Below are 7,344 nucleotides of genomic sequence, written 5' to 3'. Positions count from 1 at the left end.
TCTGCTGTCAGAGAAGCAGCGTCCCACGGAGACCCAGCTTTCATTCTCTTGTCTGTCTTTTCTAAGCCTTTCAGCCGCCCCCACGGTTCACCCTCCCAGGAGAATGTTGTAAACATCTTGATCATGCCCTTAGTTTGCCTCAAGGCATCTGCTATAAAATAAAGACACGGCTGTGGGCGTGGTCGCTGTCTGTCAGAGAAGCAGCGTCCCACGGAGACCCAGCTTTCATTCTCTTGTCTGTCTTTTCTAAGCCTTTCAGCCGCCCCCACTCAGGTTCACCCTTGGCCATGCTGGCGCGGCACACTTTATAAAGATATGCCTCCACGCTCTGAGGGCCGTTTCCTGCCTTAAACCTTGCCCTCATGGGAAACAGCTCCGGGAAACTGCTCGGGGAGGGCACAGCCATTGCCAAGAAACCCCTGCAGGACTGACTTCCTTCTGGTTGGTCGAGCCTCGAGTCATGACGTTACACCCAGGGTTTTTATATAAATAGATTGATATCATAACCTGATTTTCTGTCCACCATTAAAGAAAATCAATTCCAGGTGGACCATAAATATGCACATAAAACACAAAACAAAACAAAAAGCCCCACAAAAGATAATGGAGACAAATATCTTCACAATTCTTGGATAGGGAAAGATTTCTAAACAGAACACAAAGACAATAAGTGTAAAGAAAAAGATTGATAAATGTGGCTTTATTAAATTAAGAACTGCTGTTCTTTAGAAAATACCACTACAAATGAGAAGGCAAGACACAGACTTGAAGAACTGATATGCGATTCCTATTTATAACCAACAAATAAATATAGGAATAACTTCTATAAATCAATAAGAAAAAATAGCCAATCAACTATAAAAATGGACAAAATCTTTGAACAAATCTGTCACCAAAAACTGGCCAACAAAGTTATGAAAATATGTTCAATGAAATTAATATTTAAAGAAATGCAAATTAAACTATAATTATTACACTGCACACTCATCAAAATGGCTGAAGGTTTGTAAGATTATATCAATATTTTTATTTACTAAATTTAAAACATTAAAATGTGTTTCTATATTGATAGAAATATGACATTTACCTAAAAGTTTAAGTGATTAATGCTGTCTTCTAATAAGATCCAATGAACTAGTTCCTTCATATTTACATGTAGCTGGTCAAGCGGATAGAAGTTAACTAGAAGAGGATGTTCTGCCAAAAAAAAGGTGGGAGCCTGCAAGCGGGCCACGTCAGAACAAAGTCTTGCAAGCAAGACTTATTGTTCAGAGGCAGAACTTTCCTTGAGGTGATAAATAGTCCATGAGGGCATGGAAAAGTTCAAGAGAGGGTACACTGCTGCAGGTGGAAAGAGTCTTTGTATAACATAGGAAATTAATAGTGTAATGTATAACTTAGCTTAGATGATCCCATAAGCATGCCTGTTAATCATTGTCACTTGCTGTACTCCATTGTTATTTGCTGTACTCCCCAAATAAAAGCCATGAGAGCTTTGGGGGCTTTGCTACTTGCCTGACTAGCAATAGCCCTCTGCTTCTCTAAACTCAATCCTGCACGCCGAGCTCATCTCAGCATCACCGTTCACAAAGAACATCAACACTAAAGGTGGGCAACTGGGAGTCAGTGGGAAGGCAATAAGGGAGGAAAGCTCAGATACTAGTAGCCAAGGATGCAGCCCTGAAGCCAGGAGCAGGTGACCAGCTCCACTAATATACCTACTGCCTCTATAGAGTTGATACAGCAGGTCCTCGGGTTACGTGAGAGATCCGTTCCTATGGCACGAGGTAATGTGATTTTTGCCGTAAGTCAGAACCCACCTACATAAGCACCTATGTCACTCACATGGAGCACATACACAATAGTAATGAAGTGAAACAGTAAAAAAATTTAAAAGAAAGATAACAATCCCTGACCTTTAGCTGTGGTAAATAAATAATAAGAAACATGAAGCACATATATACATATGTTGAAATGACGGAATTTTTTTATATATAAATAAATGGGAGATGGTGACGTAACCACGAAACGATGTCTGACGCGTCCGACATAACCCGAAGACTGTTTGTATTTTACCAAAGAGATTGAAACATTAAAAAAAGAACCAATCATAAATCTTGGAAATGAAGCAATTAAGGATATTTGGAGTGAACTACTGAGCATAGAAAACAGAACCAACCAGATGGAGGAAAGGATTAGTGACATTGAAGATAGGAAAGAAGATAGAGATCTGCATGTAGAAAGAAAGAAAGAAAGAAAGAAAGAAAGAAAGAAAGAAAGAAAGAAAGAAAGAAAGAAAGAGGGAGGGAGGAAGGAAGAAAAGAAGCTCTATGAGAACTATCTAACTCCACCAGAAAAAGCAATAAAGCTCAAAAGCTCAACTGGTGTGGCTCAGTGATTGAGCATCAACCTATGAACCAGAAGGTCACAATTCGATTCCTGGTCAGAGCACATGCCTGGGTTGTGGGCTTGATCCCCAGTAGGGGGTGTGCAGGAGGCAGCCAATCAATGATTCTCTCTCATCATAGATGTTTCTATCTCTCCCTTCCTCTCTGAAATATATATATATATTTTTAAAGAAAATAAGAATAATAGGCATACCAAACGAAGAAGAGAGGGAATAGAGAGCGTCTTCAAATAAATGGTGAATGAGAATTTCCCAAATCTATGAGAATAACAAGATTCTTGAATCCAAGAAGCAAACAGAACACCTAGTTACCTCAATCCAAAGAGACCCTCTCCAAGGTACATTTTATTAAAACTGTCAAAAATTAGTTACAAAGAAAAATTCTCAAAGCAGCCAGGGAAAAGAAGGAAGTGACCTACAAAGGAAAGCCCATCCAAATTTTATCCAACTTCTAAGAAGAAACTCTACAAACCAGTAGAGAGTGGAACCAAATATTGAAATGCCTGAAAGAGAGAAATTACCAGCGCAAATAATATATCCAGCAAATTATTCTTTAAATATGAAGGAGAAATAAAGACATTCCCAGACATATAGAAGTGAGGGGTTTTATCACCAGAAAACCTTCATTGCAGAAAATACTCAAGGGAGTTATTTTCCAAAACAAAGAATTGAAGGCCACAAATCTATGAGTAAGATCACCAACACACTTACAGCATAAACAGGAATAATTTATGACAACAAAATAATAAGAGGAAGTAAAGGTCTAAACTGGCAAAGGAGGATGGAGATCAGATGCACTCAAAAGAGAAAAACATATTGTATGTATGCAACTTTGTTTTTTATCATCCTAATGATAACCATACACAAAAATTCCCAAATCAGGACACATAACTTAAAAAAAAAAAAAGAGGAAACAGGAAATAAGTATGGAAAACCACCAAACAAAAGCAACAGAAACACAGAGGAAAAGAACCAATGGAGACATAGAGCTACCAGAAAACAAAAGATAAAATGCTATAGAAAATCCTCATACATCAATAATTACCCTAAATGTAAATGGTCTGAATTCACCAATAAAGAGGCACAGAGTAGCAAAGTGGGTCAAAAAAGAAAACCCAACCATATGCTGCCTAAAAGAAACACATTTAAGCTGCAAAAAAAAAATGTAGATTCAAAGTAAAAGTTTAAAAAATGATTCTCCAAGCAAATATAATCCACAGAAAAGCAGGTGTGGCCATACTTATATTTGACAAAATAGATTTAAAGATAACAAGAGTCAAAGATGGGCACTTTATAATGATAAAGAGGACACTACATCAAGAAAACATAACACTTCTTAATACATATGAACTCAACCAGGGAGCACCAAAATATATAAAGCAACTACTCACAGAACTAAAGGGAGAAACAGCTCATAACACAATCATAGTTGGGTATCTTAATAGTCATTGACAGCTCCAGATAGATCATCAAAACATAAAATCAATAAAGAAATATCGACCTTACCTGAAACACTACAACAAATGGACATAACGGACATTTACAGAGCCATCATCCCAGAACATCAGATTATACATTCTTCTCCAGTGCACATGGAACATTCCCAAGGATATACCAAATGTTGGGTCACAAAACCAGCCTCAACAAATTCAAGAAGATTGAAATTATACCATGCATATTCTCTGACCATGATGCCTTGAGATTAGAAATCAACTGCAAAAAGGCAATAAAGAAGCCCACATATATATGGAGGTTAACCAACATACTACTAAAAAGTGACTGGGTCAAAGAAGAAACACAAAGTGAGATCAACAGATATATAGGAAGATTGATTAAAAACTGTGGTAGAGTAAGTGGAAGCTACACTGATACTCTCCCAAGACCAAACTGGAAATACAATTAAAATGCAAAAAGAAAAAAGAAAACACAAAACAAAAAACACCCTGAAAAATCAACTGAAGACTCGCTGTAGAGAACCCTGATAGCCAAGGATGGAAAGTAGAGACCACATAGAGTCTGGTAGAAAATACAGAGATGCAAAAGGGGTGGCCTGACTCCTACAGATAGCAGCTAATGGTCCGGAGGGATATCTCAGCTGTGTGGGGTTCCCATTGAGAGCTCTGGAGTCTAAACCCCAACCTGGGATTTCCAACCCAGAGCACCAGAACTGAGAGAAGTGCCCATATAACACCTGGCTGTGGAAAGCAGTAGGGTTGCTGTATGCCAGCCAAACACTATTGGAATTGCAGACATTCTCTTAAAGGGCCAATGCACAAATATGCATGTGCAGACACTCACCTTGTGCTCTGGCAGAAGGAGGGCAGAGTGTACTGAAGCTGTGTGAGGAGAGTCCAGGGTTGGGGGCTCTGGAGTTGGAGCTCAGAGGGCAGCCACCCTGGTTTCCTGTGCTGAGTCATTCCCTGATGCTGTGAAGGACATCTTTCTCCTACAGAACTTTGCTATCCAAGTGGTTTGGGCCAGGGGAAAAAGCAGTCACCACACCCTGTTGGAAAAACTCTCACCCCACCCTGTGGTCCATAGCCTAAGTCCAATCAAGGCAGATAACAACCAGACTGCAGGCAGAGGCAGATATCTGGAGGCTTTGAGACTTTGCCTGATCTCTTTCTGAGCCTGGGGCTAGGAAAAGCAGACCTGGTGCACATCTTGGTCCTTCCCAAAGGCATGCAGCCCCAGAAGAGGAAACCAAAAGCTGTGATTGCTGATAGCCTCAAGCAGGATACTCAGGGCCAATCAGAAACAGCATCTGACATAGTCCTGCATTAGAGATTGGGAGTTGTAGCAAATCTACCTAATACACAGACACAAACTCAAATAGGCAGCCAAAATGGGGAGATAAAAAAACAATCCCCAAATGAAAGAAGAAGAGAATTCTCCAAAAAAAAAAGAGAGATAAATAAAGTGGAGATAAGACATTTATCTGATATAGATAAATAATGATGGAAAGGATGCTCAACATCATGAGAAAAGATATAGTAACTATGAAAAAAGAATAGTTGGAAGTAAAGAATGACATAGAACAAATAAAGAACACATTGGAAGGAAAACACAGCAGATTAGGGGAAGCCGAGGATCAGATCAGTGAATTAGAAGACAGGGTAGAAAAAAAAATCACTCAGCCAAGAAAACCAAAAAGAAAAAAAACAACAACACAGGAGGACAGCTTTAGGGAGCTGTGGGACAACATGAAACGTAACAACATTCCCGTAATAGGTGTGGCCAGAGGGGGAAGAAAGGGAGCAAGTGATAGAGAAAATGTTTGAAGAAATAATGGCAGAAACCTTCCCTAACCTGGTGAAGGAAAGAGTCATAAAAGTTCAGGAGGCACAGAGAGTCCCAAGCAAGAAGAACCCAAACAGGCCCATGCCCAAACACATAGTAATTAAAATGCCAAAAATTAAAGACAAAGATAAGGATATGCTGATTAGCCAATGGGAAGGGTAGCGGTCGTATGCTAATTACCATGTTTCTCTTTTATTAGTGTAGATAGATGGTGAAATAAAGAGCATCCCAGAAAAAAAAAAGGCTGAAGGAGTTTATCACCATCAAACCACCACTATAAGGAATGCTAACGGCACTGCTATAATGAGAAGTAATAGAGAGAGAGAGAGAAACATGGGCATATAGAAGTAAACTGGTACTAAATAAGTACCTATAAACAATAGCCTTAAATGTAAATGAATTAAATGCTCCAATCCAAAGGCATAGGGCAGTTGAATGGATACAAGAACATGACCCAGTTATATGCTGTTTGCAAGAGACTCACATCAGAACAAAAGAGTCACACAGGATGAGAATGAAGGGATGGAAAAAAATTCTCCAGGGAAATAAAAAAAAAAAAATCTGGGGTAGTGATACTCTGCATTGAGCATCTGCCTCCTGGTGGTCAGTGTGCATCACAGCAACTGGTCATTCTGGTCATTCTGCCATAATGGTCGCTTAGGCTTTTATTAAATAGATAGATGGTGAAATAAAGAACATCCCAGAAAAAAAAAGGCTGAAGGAGTTTATCACCATCAAACCACCACTATAAGAAATGCTAAAGGCACTGCTATAATGAGAAGTAATAGAGAGAGAGAAACATGGGCATACAGAAGTAAACTGGTACTAAATAAGTACCTATAAACAATAACTTTAAATGTAAATGAATTAAATGCTCCAATCCAAAGGCATAGGACAGTTGAATGGATACAAAAACATGACCCAGTTATATGCTGTTTGCAAGAGACTCATCTCAGAACAAAAGACTCACACAGGATGAGAATGAAGGGATGGAAAAAAATTTTCCAGGCAAATAAAAAAAAAAATCTGGGGTAGCGATACTTTTATTGCACAAAATAAAATTCAAAATGAAGGCAATCATAAGAAACAACAAAAGTCACTACATAGTACTAAAGGAATAAATCCAATAAGAGGATATAACCCTGGTAAACATATATGCACCCAATATAGGAGCACCTAAATGTATTTTTAAAAAACTTCTAGAGTACTTTGAGAGATTGACAGCAATACAGTCATAGTAGGGGACTTTAATACCCCACAGACATCACTGGATAGATCTTTCAGACAAAAAAAATTAATAAAGAAACAGTGACTCTTAATGACTCACTGGATCAGATGGATTTAATTGACATTTATAGAATATTTCAACCCAAAGCTACAGAATATACATTGTTTTCAATCTCACATTGGTCAGTCTCAAAACACACAGGATGAGAATGAAGGGATGGAAAAAAATTTTCCAGGCAAATAAAAAAAAAAATCTGGGGTAGCGATACTTTTATTGCACAAAATAAAATTCAAAATGAAGGCAATCATAAGAGACAACAAAAGTCACTACATAGTACTAAAGGAATCATCCAATAAGGAGGATATAACCCTGGTAAACATATATGCACCCAATATAGGAGCACCTAAAT

General features: G+C 38.5%; 1 long non-coding RNA gene across 1 annotated transcript in view; it reads right to left on the bottom strand.

The window, feature by feature from the left end:
- LOC106725282 overlaps positions 1–4,601 on the bottom strand; it is a 10,471-nt gene extending 5,870 nt beyond the window's left edge. The window contains exons 1-2 of the long non-coding RNA XR_001361145.1: positions 4,341–4,601; positions 1,338–1,341 (exon numbers count right to left, since the gene is read on the bottom strand). This is a non-coding gene — a long non-coding RNA (uncharacterized LOC106725282). The remainder of the gene's footprint in view (positions 1–1,337; positions 1,342–4,340) is intronic.
- Positions 4,602–7,344: the final 2,743 nt, after the last annotated feature.

Source organism: Myotis brandtii, unplaced genomic scaffold (assembly GCF_000412655.1).
Source record: "Myotis brandtii unplaced genomic scaffold, ASM41265v1 scaffold152, whole genome shotgun sequence".
Lineage (NCBI taxonomy): Eukaryota > Metazoa > Chordata > Mammalia > Chiroptera > Vespertilionidae > Myotis > Myotis brandtii.
The sequence above is the reverse complement of the archived record's forward strand: the minus strand, read 5'-3'. Positions and strand labels throughout refer to the sequence as shown.